At 35.2% G+C, this 14252-nt stretch overlaps 1 long non-coding RNA gene across 2 annotated transcripts in view; it reads left to right on the forward strand.

The window, feature by feature from the left end:
- Positions 1-13837, forward strand: part of LOC140529542 (uncharacterized) — a 98656-nt gene extending 84819 nt beyond the window's left edge. The window contains exons 4-6 of one of the 2 annotated variants that reach the window (XR_011975589.1): positions 2565-2678; positions 5334-5454; positions 12637-13837. This is a non-coding gene — a long non-coding RNA (uncharacterized lncRNA). Of the gene's footprint in view, positions 1-2564; positions 2679-5333 lie in introns of both variants that reach the window. The other variant, XR_011975588.1, reaches the window with a different exon arrangement.
- The last annotated feature ends 415 nt before the right edge of the window (positions 13838-14252 follow it).

Consider the following 14252-nt stretch of genomic DNA (forward strand, 5'->3'; position numbering starts at 1 on the left):
AATTTACTGGTGGCTATTGTTTTGGGAGAAGGAGGAAAGGGAAGTATTGTCTACAAGAGTGAGTTTAAAAAAAACGCTATATAAAAAATGTCTGGATTTTTACTATAGATTTGATAAGGTACATTCTTGAGCTTATGTCACCCTAAAACTATTCCATGAATGGAATCTTTGTTGTATCATTTTCCTCTCCTTGGTTATAATTTAAATGTTTTAAACAGTGCTGTGATCTTATTGTTCAAAGTAAAATTAGATTTCTCTTTTACAAAAATAGAAGGAAAATTGTTGTGATCAAGCAGGTTTACCAAGGGGTGAATAATGTCTACTAGTTCTTCTGGTCAGTAGAACATTAAAAACCACAGGTATTCAAAAATTATCATAGTCATTGAACAAAATGATAATTCTTTGGGTGCCGTGTTTACCTTTCAATGCTTTTGCCTCCATGTTTTTATTCATTCTGTTGTCTGTACCCTTTAAGGAACAATTAAAATACCATGTCTATAATATATTTCTTAACATGCATTTCTCACTTGTAATGACTCTTCTACTTATAGTTCCCATTTTTTAAAGGTCTAGTTCTATGATTTCATTGCTGCAGGGAGAAAATTACACCAATATTAGATTCAGTAAGTCCTGAGAGGTTAAACACTGGACCGCCAGTAGGTGGGACAAGAGCTTAGAGCTTCCTGACTCCAAGACCCTATCCCCAGTACCGTTGCCTTTCTGAGATCTACCTAGCTCTCTCTTATTGTGAACTATTGTTTATTGTAATTATCTGTGTAACCCCAAGTAAACTGTAAGGAGGAATTTCTTATTTAATATTTGTATCTTCTCCAGCACAGTGCTCTACAAAGATGGAAGTGCTTATGATAAGTCTGTCCAATTGCATCACAGAAATAATATAAGCCCCAATAAATTTAGGGGCTATAAAATACCAAAGCCTCATCAAAAGTGTCCGTATTTTTTTTGTCGCAACTTTTGCGACAAATAACTAGAAGGCCACCTGAAATTCTATTTCTAATTCAGAATGGCTGCAATTTTGTGGAAGGGTGGGGAGAGATGAGGTAACCATGGGTGGATGAGTTTAAATGCAGATATTGTTGGGCTTTGCTACTGCCCAGGATATTAAAAATCCTGCTTCCTTTATGTTATCACTTAAGTTGTCTAATTCCACTCAAGTAGAAGGGTGAACCAATTTAGTCTTTCATATGAAAATTTGAAAGCTAAAAGCATATCCAGTTACTACTCAGGAACTTTCATATTATAACTTTTAGTAACTCTCTCCCTGGCTTTAACCTCTTCTGGGTCCCATAGTTCTTTTCTTATCTCTTTCTCCTTCTTTCTGTACTCTGAAGTCATTTTCGGAAATCATGCCTGTGAAGTTAGAACCATATAGAAGCCCCAAATCAAAGCCAATAGACATTGTTTCACAAGCTGATATGAAAAAAATTAATTTGCTGTTCTGTTGATTGAAGGGACAGATGCTCATATAAATCTGAAAGCTGAGATACATTCATACTTTCTATCATAAATAGTTAATAATGAAGCTAACAAGGAATTTGGTTCAAAAGGTTGGGGAAAACTATAAGCAGCATGTTGAATTAGCTGTGTACTTTTTTACTGAAAATAAAAAATAAACAACAAAAGTGTTGTCTATATTTTTTAAAAGACTGAAAAATTATTGTGTGCTACTATATAATTAGGTAATGTAATTCTCATCGTAATTGACAATTTGCACTGTTTTACACATGCATACACAAATTACTGTGTATTTGTGAACATGAAATTGGAGATTTCCTTCATTGACAGTTTTTAAAATCTCAAGGGAAAAAAGTCAGGCTTTTTTTTCTAGGACTAATTTTTATAATTGTTGTTTAAGGAAATATATATCCCTCTCTAATTTATATGGCACTCAATCTCTGTAACTAATCAGTATATTTAAAAAGAAGCAATATTGCAGGTGAGATGATGTTTCTACATTTAAAACTCCAGTTAACTGAAGTTAACTGAATCCGAAGTCTTTCCCTGTCCACCACTGCACCGATCCATACTTTTCATGATCTATAGATAGGCAGGCAGAAATGTAGGTCTACACAGATAAATGAAGAATCAAATTTATTGTGTAATGTCCATCAGTGGTATGAAGTACACTTTTCTTCTAAAAGAAAACTGAATCAGCCTTGCAAAACTTGTTGGAATTAAGAACCTTCTCATTTTACCCTCATAACTCAAGTGTACCTTCTCTTGAAAAAAAGATGATTTTTATACCAATGTTGACATTTGTAATTTTTTTCTTTTCATTTCAGTCCTGTACTATGTAAAAATGTTATTGAATAACTTTCTGTTGCCATTAGAACATTGACATTCTGTTTTATGTAGTCTTGTTAAGACTGTATATTTTTAAAAGTCCTGATGTGGGTAGTTACTTTATAATTTGCCTATAAAATAGTTTTTCCATATAACATTTTATTTACAGACAATAAACTAAAATGTCTTTGGGTAATTTCAGTTCATTTATGGTTCCTGGTAGACATATAACAATGTATCTTTTTTTCTCTTTATTTCAGGAAGAGTTCCTGTACCATATGATGCAGTCCTAAAATGAGTTTTAAGTCTATCAACAAGCATTTATTAAGTGTCTTAATGAACAGAAATCTATAATAATTGAGCAATTGATGAAGGTAATTTTGGAAATACATGCTTTTTTATACATTTAACACAATGTGCTGTTCCTAGGACCAATGATATAAAAGGTTACTTTTTATTTTTACATTAGAACTGTTTTCTGGCACCCATTCAACATTTCAAGGGTAAGAAAATATATTTGTGATGGAAACATCCTCAAGTAGACAATAGTGCAGACAGTAGCCTTGCTTCCCAAGGCCCTGAGTAAGTTATGGAGCATAAGGCTTCAGTGCTTAAGGTTATAAATTTAATTACAACATTTATGTAGACATCAATGTTCTGAAGCAAGTTTACATGCCCCGGGTATGTAAACTTTTTTTTAAAGCATTTTGATAACTGTATTTCACTGTATTTGGTTTCCTTTGCAATCCTATTTATTTAAAAAAGACATTATTCTGAAGAGGCATCCATAAATTTCACCAAGCACAAAAAAAAGGTTAAAAACCCCTGTTCTTTAGGGTGAAAAAAAGTACCTTGGTAGGGCCAACCATCGATTCAAAACATAAAGAAATTAAATTAAATAATGGGGGGGGGGGAATTCAATTGGCATTGCCTGTCTTAAAAATTATTATCATCATTGTAGTTTAACGTTAATAGCCATCTACCAAAACATTTTTTTAAAAGGTAACCCCTCTAAATATAGGCCAGTTTTGTTTACAGACTTTGCACAAAGCATTCTTGTCTTATATCCCTAAAAACAATTTATAAACTCTAACTGGATAACAATATATTTTCTAAGTAGCAGAAGTAATGTGGCAAAAAGTCCTGGAATACAAAGAATAACTGAATAAACAGCAATTATTGAACAAACTGTCTCCAAACACTGTTCATAGTGTTTATACTAGCTTAACTAACTAACATTAAAACAAAACCCTTGGACTCGGTTCTGTATTCATGGCTTATTCATAGACTACAAATATATGAAATAGACCTGACTGTAGAAAATGTCCTCTATGTAAAACATGGCACCAACATAATAATGTCAATAATAATTATTATGAAATATAACATCTTTCGGGGAGACAGTTTAAATCCCTTCTAATTTTACTTAGCCTTAAACCCATTATCATCTCTCCTTAATAGAATAAAATATGGCTTTTAAATGAAAAAGGAAGTACCACCAAATGTATCTTATTGATTACTTCATGTACATGGAAGACATTAAACTATGGGGCTCTACCTAAGAGAAACACATTAACCGGCTCTTTAATCTTATAAAAACTTTCTCTAAGGAAACAAAGATATTATTTGGTATTTATTCTAACAAAAAACTAATGGATTAAGTCATCCATTTATATTGCCTTTAATTATACACCTACGTGTTTACCATGTTATTGTTTATTGTTAATAGCATTTGCTATTATTAATTTATTAGTAAAACATAAATCTATCACCCTAAGACTGTAGAAAACTTAATATTTTCTCTCCAAAAAGAAGAAAGAGTTTGATAAACATTCATTAAACAGATGACAAGGAACTCAAGCTTTTGGAATAAGCAGATAACACTTTGCCAAGAACTAACAAACTTGATACCAGGTATGAACAAATGGATTTTTTTTCCAAACATAACTGGAAGTCATTTACCTCCAGTTGAAATGGCCACATAAGATGGCTCAGATCCATGAATGGAATCAAAAGAACTTTGATAGACAATAACCACATGAACTTAATCAACATTTTGACAAAGAATCATCAAACAAATGGCTGAATCCCAGATTATCTGTGGAAACAGAAGGATTGGTGGTGAGAAATCAAGGCCAATCTATTACCATGAGAAATTACATAAGGGAAATCCTTCATGAGCCCAGATTTTGTGGTCAACAGAGATTATACAAGGAGATGATAAAAGTTGTCTACCACATTACTGCATGCTGAAAAATTTGTCACCTGCCAAAGTCCTAATAAGGCATGAGCTGATGACTGGTATTGTATGTCAGAAGCTTGATATCTTTGCATAGGCCAACAAATGATCAATCCCTGTTCTCCAAATATAGATCTCAAAAGCTCCTAGAGAACTAAACAAGCAAACTCTCTTGGAACTAGACCATTATTGCCTGCTGAACTGAGGGGCACGGATTCTTGAACATAACATTAATGAGATATAAGGTCATAAGAACAATGTTTGTAATAGATATCACCACATCTCATTCTCAGAACATGTATGCTACATGGAATGAAATGTTATTTAAACTATGAAAAATTACAGAATAGATCAAAATTAGGTGGGGACAGAATGAGGTACAGAGAGTCCCTGTTGCCCTGATATAGGAATTGTATGAAAAGTTCTTTCTGCAAGCCTAATACAAAATCTATTAATACAATAATATAATAAGCAGTTATTTTATTCATCTAATATTAGAATATTAAATATAAAAGAATGATAGCAGGATAATGACTTGTCTCAGGACCTTTACCATCTGCACCTTATAAAAAAAATTTAGAATGAGATGATAATTACTATTATTATTATAATGGATTTAGCACTTTAAATTTTGCAAAGCACTTTCCATGGAATATACTTCATTTCTAAATACTTTATAGGTAATAATATTCAACCAATTATAGTATATAGAGGAGTGACAAATTATTCTCTAGAAAGTAATATAGAATTCTGCTGCTAATGTCATATGCTGTGTTTCTTTCTCTTCTAGACAAACCTCATAGGATACAGAGTTGGAACACACCTTTGAGATCTTCTTTTCCAACTTGCATTTTGCAGACGAGAAGACTGAGTGTCACAGAGGTTTAAGTGATTTGTCCAAAATTGCACAGGTATATTAGTATCAGAGATGGTATTTTAACACTTTCGATTTCTAATCCATTGGTGTTTCCACTCAATTGACAGCTACCATCCTAGAGCTTCCTCATTTCAATGATGGGGAATGTTTTAGAGAGGATACTTGTTGAGCTAAACATTTAAGTAGAAGAAATTTAAGACTGATTCCTTCCAACTAGAGGGTGCAATGAGTTATTGGTGGCAAGGCCCTATCAGATCCAGTGAAGACCATGGAGCAGGCATTTCCTCTGGCCCTGTTTACTGAATGAAGTAGAAAGATTCACCCCAGATGGTTGCCATTATGAAATTTAGCTAGTTTTTTTTTTAATTCCCAAAATTATCCCATGAAAGACTATGAAGATGCCAATAAATTCTGAAGGAAAACAGTACAATTAGATGAAATATCCTTGAATTGTTTGTTGTCGTTTTTGGAGCAAATAGACAGCGCTCATTTCCTTTCGTGTAGTTCTAATAGCTAAGTATATAAAAATATAGTATTCATGCTTTTTAATTTATGCTTGATCAAAGTAGACCATGAGCTTATTAGAATTGAAAGGTTTGCTTTTTGGGTCCTATGCTGTCTTGGCTAGTATTATTTTGGTTTGATTTTTTTTAGGGGGGGGTAGGTTGTTTTTCTTTCTTTTAAGACATTAATGATCATGATAATACTTCTGATACTAACTGGCATTTATGAAGGACTTTAAGGTTTGCAAAATGCTTCACAAATAATCTCAATTTATCTCCACAAAAGAAGAAAAAAAGCAACCAGGAGGTAAGTGCTATTATTATACCTTTTAGGCAGATGAGGAAACTGAGGTAGACCAGATTAATTGAATCCAGCTAGTCTGACTCCAGAACCAGTGCTCTTTTTACTATATCATACTGCCTGCCAAAGTCAGTTCATTTTAATTCAGCCAGCATTTATTAAGCACCTACTCTGTGCCAGGATTCTAGGATTCTAGGTAGGTTCTGGGGATACAAAACCAGTCTCTGCCTTTAGGATTATACATTTGCCTGGGGGCACCGGGATTGTGGGAAAGAAGCGACATGCACACAAGTCAGGATAATACAATGTGCTGTGATTTCTGCAGAGGGGAGCCTGGGAGAATCAGTAAAGTTTCTTATAGGTGTTGGCACTTGAGACTGTATTTTCCTGCTTATTTTTTATGGTTCAGTTATAAGAAAAAAATTATAAAGGAAGAAAAGTGGCCAATAACAAAGGCATTTGAAAATGGTGAATGCAACTTGTTTCACTTTCTGTTTAAAATTTTTAATTTCAGTGATATGAAACTGAAATTGAAATCCATTCACAGCTGTATTACACTTAATGAACATTTAAATCAGCCAGTTAAAAGTAAAGAAAAAGGTATGAATTGGTGGCAAGGTATTTGTTTGTTTATCTGTCCAAATCAACAACTAGATCTTCAATTTAGGTCACACCATCACAAAGAGGAAGGGATTGGGAGCCTGACATTGAGATGCTCTATTTCACACACTTGCCCTCTGGAAGGACTGGCAAAGGCAGTCACTTAAATTAAGTACAGGTCATCAGACAAGATAGCTAATCTATTCTTGAGACAGACAACTTCCACATCCCAAATCCCCATGGCCTTTACATAGATACAATGAACTACTTCCTCCTGTACCTCTGTCAGTTCATGTTAGGCTCCTGTGGGGTTTTTTAAGTGATATTTCATGTATTCTGAAATTCTCTTGCTCAAAGCAAGGAGAGTGCTTTGGTTTATTTATGACCTGCTAGCATTAAGCAAAACAAAATGAGTTTCCATAAGCCTGGAGATGAGAAATAAAATTTAAAATAATTCTGGCATTTTTAGCAAATCAAGCTAAAGGATTGCTCAGTTTAGAAAAAAAAATCAGGAATTAAAAAAAGAGGAAAGACATGGATGTATAAATGATCCATTGAAAATGGTTATTTGATTCCAGGGCACTCATGTTACATCTAGTATGCCACCATATTAGTTTTATTTCAAAGGATGATGAATAGTGTTGTTTTTTTTTTAATTCTTCAGTGGTTCTGTGATATCTTTGACATGGGTACTCCCTCCAATGGTAACCATCCATGACTTCTTAACTTATGTGATTCTTAACTATGTCCCTCAATAAATCCTATCCAACCAATGCACTGAGCTGTAGCTAATCTTGTGAGGTCTTCCTCTAGCTTTTAACATTACATGAGTACCAATGAAATAACTGTACTGTCTTTTTGTTATTCCTTGCTCTACCTCCTTAACTTGGAGATATGCTTTTCTATAGATTTGAATCAATCAGCAGACATTATTAAGTATTAGGGATACAAAGAGAAGAAAATGAGGCAATCTCTCTGCCTTTATTTCTAAAATAATATCTTTTATATGAATGTCTATTTTTAAACATATGTTTTACCAATTAAGATATCTACAGAATTTCCCCATCTTAAAGGATCCAGTGCAAAAAATAAGGTATTGTCAAAGGAAGTTGGTCAATCAGTCAGTAAGCATTTACTAAACATGAACTGCAAGCCAGGGACCTTGCTAAGTGCTGGAGATACAAAGAAAGGTAAAAGACAGTCTTTGCCCTCAGGGAGCTCACAATCTAATGGGGGAGACAACAAGCAAATACTTGTACAGGATGAATAGGAAACAATTAACAGAGGTATCTGAATTAAGAGGGATTGGGAAAAGCTTCCAGTGGAAGAAGAGATTTTAGCTGAGACCTAAAGGAAGCCAAGTAAATCAGGAAGAGATGAGGAGGGAGAACACTCCAAGCATGGGGAACAAAGTGCTGAGAAGCCCAGATGGAGTGTTTGTGGAAGAGCAAAGAGGTCAGTGTCCCTGAACTGAGGAGTATGTGGAAATAGGGGAGGAGTAAGGTATAAGAAGACTGGAAGTGTGGAGAGGGGCAGGTTATGAAGGACTTTGAATACCAGAGGATCTTCTCTTTGACCCTGGAGGTGAAAGGCTGCCGTTAGAATTTATTGAGTAGTAGGTACATGGCCAGAAAGTGTTAGAGCTGAATAGGATAAGAGGATGTATGTACAGGTATTTAGAAATATAAGCAGCTAAAGAAACTCTAGTAATTTCTCAATGCTTAGGGGAAAAGTATCAACCTTCCTTGCCAGGAATTTCTTCATCTAAGAGTTCCCTATAACAGTGAAATTAGAGGTCTACTCCCAGTTTTTCTCCCTATCCCTAAGTATGAGTAATCCTGTAATTTCTCCTCAGAGCTCCTGTTAGGCTAAATGCAAGTGGAAGAATACAGACATTCCACACATTATAAGTCATAGGGAAGTATAATTTTATAGCTGGATAGGACCGTTGAAGGCCTGTAATGTTGGGCATTTGTTGTGTGGCCTGAGGGCATGCTCAGTGCAAAGTATGCATGCTTTGCTCCATGCAACATGGGCAAGAGCTGCCAGGACACCTCTGATTCATTACACATTTGATTTTGGATTTATTTTTGGTCATCACATGTTCAAAAACTGTTGCCAAATTTTTCAAGACCCCATATGGGGTCATGACCCACAGCTTGAGAAGCATTGATCTAATGCAACCCCTTCTAGGAACCTTTAAGACTCATAGAGATTAAGTGACTTGCCCAAGGACACACTAGTAGTAAGTGATGAAATCGGGATTTGGCTGCTGCTCTTCCCATTTTAGGTTTAGCACTCTTTCCATCATACCAAATGGAGATGAACTGCTGCTCCCTCCAACCAAGTCTTGCATATACAGAGCATCCCTTTTATTTGATAACTTTTGCACTTGCAGAGAATTCTAAATACCTAAAGATATCTCTATCTTTAACATGCCATAAAACTGCTGATTATAGAGACCTGAGACACTAGGTTCCAATCTTACCTGAGACACTAACTATATGACTCCCAAGAAGTCATTTAACCTCTCTGTACCTTAGTTTCCTCCTGTTAAATGGGGATAATCCAACCTGTCATTGTGATGCTCTAACCTAAAGAGGTCTGGAAGCATTAAATCACCATTTGAGTTTAGAGATTACCCTGTATTATTGGTATTATTCACAGAAATAAGGAATCTTTTCTACTTTAACATTTTCATTTTGTTTGCATATGTCAATCATAATTTCCTGCTGCTTTAAGTGACAGATCCACTTACATATCGGTGACAGACCACTTATAATATGAAACTCCTGAAATTTATGAAATCACTGACATCTCTGAGTTGAGTGTTTGAGTGTAGTATTTAATATATTTTGGAGAAAATTCGTAAAATATTCACCACATACAATTACAATTGATTTGTCATGTAGCTTATTAATTAAACAAAAGCCTATCTTGTGTGACAAGTCACTAATCTGGGGGCTCTTCTTATATCAATATTAGCAAATATGAGGAAATACTGAAATGTGATTAACAGTGGCAATTTGTTTACCTAATGTCACAGTAGCTAACTCGGAAAGGAGAGTTAGACCTTCAGCTGTATTTGATCTTGTAAAATAAAAGCACCAAATAGAGAAGAATATTTTAAACAGCCAGTGCAGAAAAGTTTTCTGATCAAAGAATTCTCAGTTGTAACTCTTAGGAGAGTTCTAGTCTATGAAAAAATGTTTGCTTGTTTTATAAGAATGAAGAAAAATATTTTAAATCCTTAAATAACCATTTAAAAATTCTCCACCAAAGTTTATTTTCTAGTTGATCATGAGAATGGAGAAGAGCACTATTGTCCTAGATAAAATTTATTTTCCTGCTACATCCTTTGAATACATCCAATTGGGTTATAGGTATTCTAAATGCCCCAAATATTCATTATTGATAATCATCTGTCAGACTAAATAGTTTGATCACATTGCAATAACTAGACCCTTGAGCTGAACAGAACATGGTCACCTTAAAAGTAATATTCCTGAAAGAACTGTGGGTCGCTCTGACCTAGGAACAAATATAACTGTTCTAGAAGCTAACAAATTATAATTTAGATGTATGGGCCCATGACACTCCATTGATTTTGATGTGTCCCACAGCACCTCTAATATTTCAGTTGATGTGGGAAAATTATGAAAAGCAAAGAAGAATCCTGTAAAATAAGGTCTTTTTGCTTCATATTTGAAAGAAAACTTTTAGAAGGATTGGGTTTATGAGAAGTTGAGCCCCAAAAGGTTGCAAATAACTTTTAGATGAAGGGATTTGTGTGACTAATCTTTTCCTTTCACTGTAATTATGTAATTTTTATTTGAGCCTTAAGATCAGGCCTTTAATTAGTCATTTAACTTACTAATCCTTTATATATCAGTGGAATAGTATGGATCAGTAGCTAGAGGGCTGGATGCACAGTCAGAAGCTACCCAGTAGCTGATATTCTGATATTCACAAGCTATGTGACCATAGGTGAATCACTTACTCACCTCAAGCTTCAAGCTGTTTTCTAAGGCTGTAAATTATAGGCCAGCTTTAATCTGACTTTAGAGAGAGAAATCAGAGGTCTTTGGTAAATTAACACACTGGAGTCAGCAATTCATATGATAACACTTTAAGAAAAACATTTATTTGGAAGTGAATCTAAAAATACACACATAAAAAAATGAGAAGTCAGCATGATTCAGTAGACAGGGGATCAGGGGATCCTACATAGATCACAACTCTCCTACAGTGGAAGTAGATGACTTTTATATTATGCCTATTCTTTCTCCATGAACCATGCCTTCAATTTAATCTATGTGGAGAACACCTATTGTGAAAACTCCCCCAACTGATGCATGTTATAGGATCCTACAATCAGGAATATAGAGCTGGAAAGCACTTTGCATGCTATATAGTTGAGCCTTTTCATTTTCTAAATGAGGAAACTGAAGCCCAGAGGTGATTTGCCCAGAGTCACATAGGTATTAAACACCAGAGATGAGGTTAGAACCCAACTCCTTTGACTTGACATTTACTGCATTTTCTACTGTACCAAGTTGTCAGATCTTTTAGAACTTAGAGGGTGCCTGGGGCAAGGAGAGTCAAAGTGATTGGTTAAGTGATTGGTCAGATAATTGGTCAGCTAATGAGTGTCTTAGGACTTGAACCTAAGTGTTACAGAATCTCTGCTAAAATGTATTACCTCCCACATAGCTAAACTTTCCAAAAACATTTTATGTGCATTGTGTCCTTTGTATCCATGATCTCATTTAGAGGCAGCTAGTACTGTACTGGATAGAATGCTGAACTTAGAGTCAGAAAGACTTGAGTTCAGATCCTGCTTCAGATCATTATTAGCTGTGTGACCTGAGCAAATCGATTAACCTCTGTTTGCCTCATCTATAAAACACGATGATAACAGCACCTATTTCCCAGTGTTTTTTATAAGGTTCAAATGAGATAAAGTGTTTTGTAAACCTTAAAGCAGTGTATACATGCTCCCTATTTATTATTATTACCCATTACAACTTTGAGGTAGTAATAGTAATTATCATTGTGCTCCATTTTACAGATGAGGAAACTGAGGCTGAGGAAGGTTAACTTACTTGCTCATAGTCACTGAAGTACCAGGGGCTAGATTTGAAGTCAGGCTCTGCACAGTCCCAAACATAGGAGTGTCTCCAGTAGAGCATACTACTTCTCCTTGTTCATATTTATATAGAACTCCTTTCAGGAAACTCTTTCCATACCTAGTGTGGTTTTACTCCTATGATAACTCTATGAACTGGTTAATATTTACACCCATCTCATTAGTACTTTAATTTTTACAAAGTGCCTTTCTAGAACCCGCCCTTTGAGGGTGATGGGTCATGGAACATCACTTGAGATCTCTGAGCCTCAGTTTCTTCATATATATAATGATGATAATAAACACTTTGACATCTTCACAGGGTTGTTGTGAGAATCACTTGAGGTAAAATACATAAAAAAATTCATAAGACTTCAAGATCCATGAATATGTCACCTATTAATAGCTCACATTGCTATAGCATCTGCTATATGCTGGGCATATCTGAGCTGGGTAAGCACTTTGCCAACATTATCTCCTTTTATCCTTCCAACAACCTTAGGAAGTAGGTCCTGTTATCCCCATTTTACAGATGAGGAAACAGAGGTGATATGACTTGTCCCCAGTCACACAGCTAGTAGATGTCTAAGACAAGATTTGAACTGAAGTCTGATTGACTCCAAGCCCAGCTCTCTACCCACTCACTGTGTCCTCTATTCATCTTTTCCTCCTTTAATACCATAGGAAATTCAGGGTCAGAAGAGTGATTTGCCCATTTCTGAGAACTACTAAGTATTAAAATGAAGACTAAACCAAGATCTTTTCACTACAGTTCCAATGTCCTTTCTACTCCACCTTTGCAACATGCTTAGTAAAGGCTTGTTGATTGCTGACTGTACAGTAATTCCTAATCTAAATTGAACATACAGCTGCCTCTAAATTAGGAGATACTTGTTTTGATCACACCATCTCGGATGACAAATGCTCTGCATCACTGAGAATGAGATCATTGACGCTCAAGAACTAAGCCAAGACTTGTGATGGTTTTTGTTTGTTTGTTTCATTTTCATTTCTGTTCCCCCTCATCCCTCACCCAAAAAGAAACAGATGTTTTCTTTAATGTGAAATGGAAAGCTGTCAGCTCCTGCTTGGACCTTTCAGCCCTTAACATTGTTCTGTTGTCATGACTTAAACTACATGAACCAAATGGTGAAGACGTCTATGTCGATTGTGTTTTGGCCCCCTTTCAGATATTTAAGGATAAGTCAACAGAATTCTGAGTTTTTTGAGGTTGCTTCAGTGAACATTCAACGCTGTCGGTGAGTTTGGAATTAAAATGAAAACCATCGACCGTTGATTGTACCCTACAGCTAACCGCCATCATCCTCCTTCTAGGACTTTCACTACAAACAGAAAACCAAACCAGGATACTCAAGGACTCCTCCAGCTTCTTGTCCTGCCCAGCTTTATTTTTCAAAAGGTCACAATCAACATTCATTGCTGTCGGTGGGTTTAACTGTGTGGACAAGCTCACTGAACAATGAATGCAACTGTGGCCCCACTTTATTACAGACTCAGGCAAGAGGCATATCATCTCGGAAAGCCTTCCTGGAACGCAGAAATCTTTATTTTTCTATTTTTTCCTCAACGGATCTTTTCTAATCAGAAGATTGGTAGATACTGTCAGGATTTCAAAGTTCAGTTTGTATCAAATGCCCTTAAAGGAGAGAAAATGTATAAATAGTATGTTCCTTTAGCTATTATAACTCACCTGACAATGTACCATGAGATTCTTTTCCCTAATTAAAACTAACTTAAACACTTATTTCTTCAATTGCCCTTTTGTTTAGCCCTCTAGGTTCCTTTTATATTTTCTGTTGAATTATAATAATGTCCTACTAATTCTTTCAAAAATCTCACCTGTTTAAATAAAAATAAAATAAGAGATTGTTATTTTCAGTCATGTACCTCATTCATTCATTCATTCATTCAATTATTCATTTACAACATTTATTAAAAGTTCATTATTCAAAAAGGACTGAGTTAGGTGTTGGGAAGGAAATTCAGCATTATATAGTCCTTGCAGTTCTCAACTTGGAGTGAAGATTTGGATTTGAATTCTATCTCTAATCATTACTAGCTATGTGAATATTGACAAGGTGCCTCTGAGGTCCTTCACACTTCTAAATCCATAGATCCTAGGAATTAGAAATGGTCCCTTCCTTCAAGGGCCATGACATGTAGTAACAAATTTCTAATGAAGACCTATTATATGTAAGTATTTATGCCAGGTGCTTGGAGAGATACAGAAACAAATAATACAGGGTCCCTGCCCTGATGAGTTTATAATATAGAAATGA

This window comes from Notamacropus eugenii, chromosome 2 (assembly GCF_028372415.1).
Source record: "Notamacropus eugenii isolate mMacEug1 chromosome 2, mMacEug1.pri_v2, whole genome shotgun sequence".
In the NCBI taxonomy this organism is placed as follows: domain Eukaryota; kingdom Metazoa; phylum Chordata; class Mammalia; order Diprotodontia; family Macropodidae; genus Notamacropus; species Notamacropus eugenii.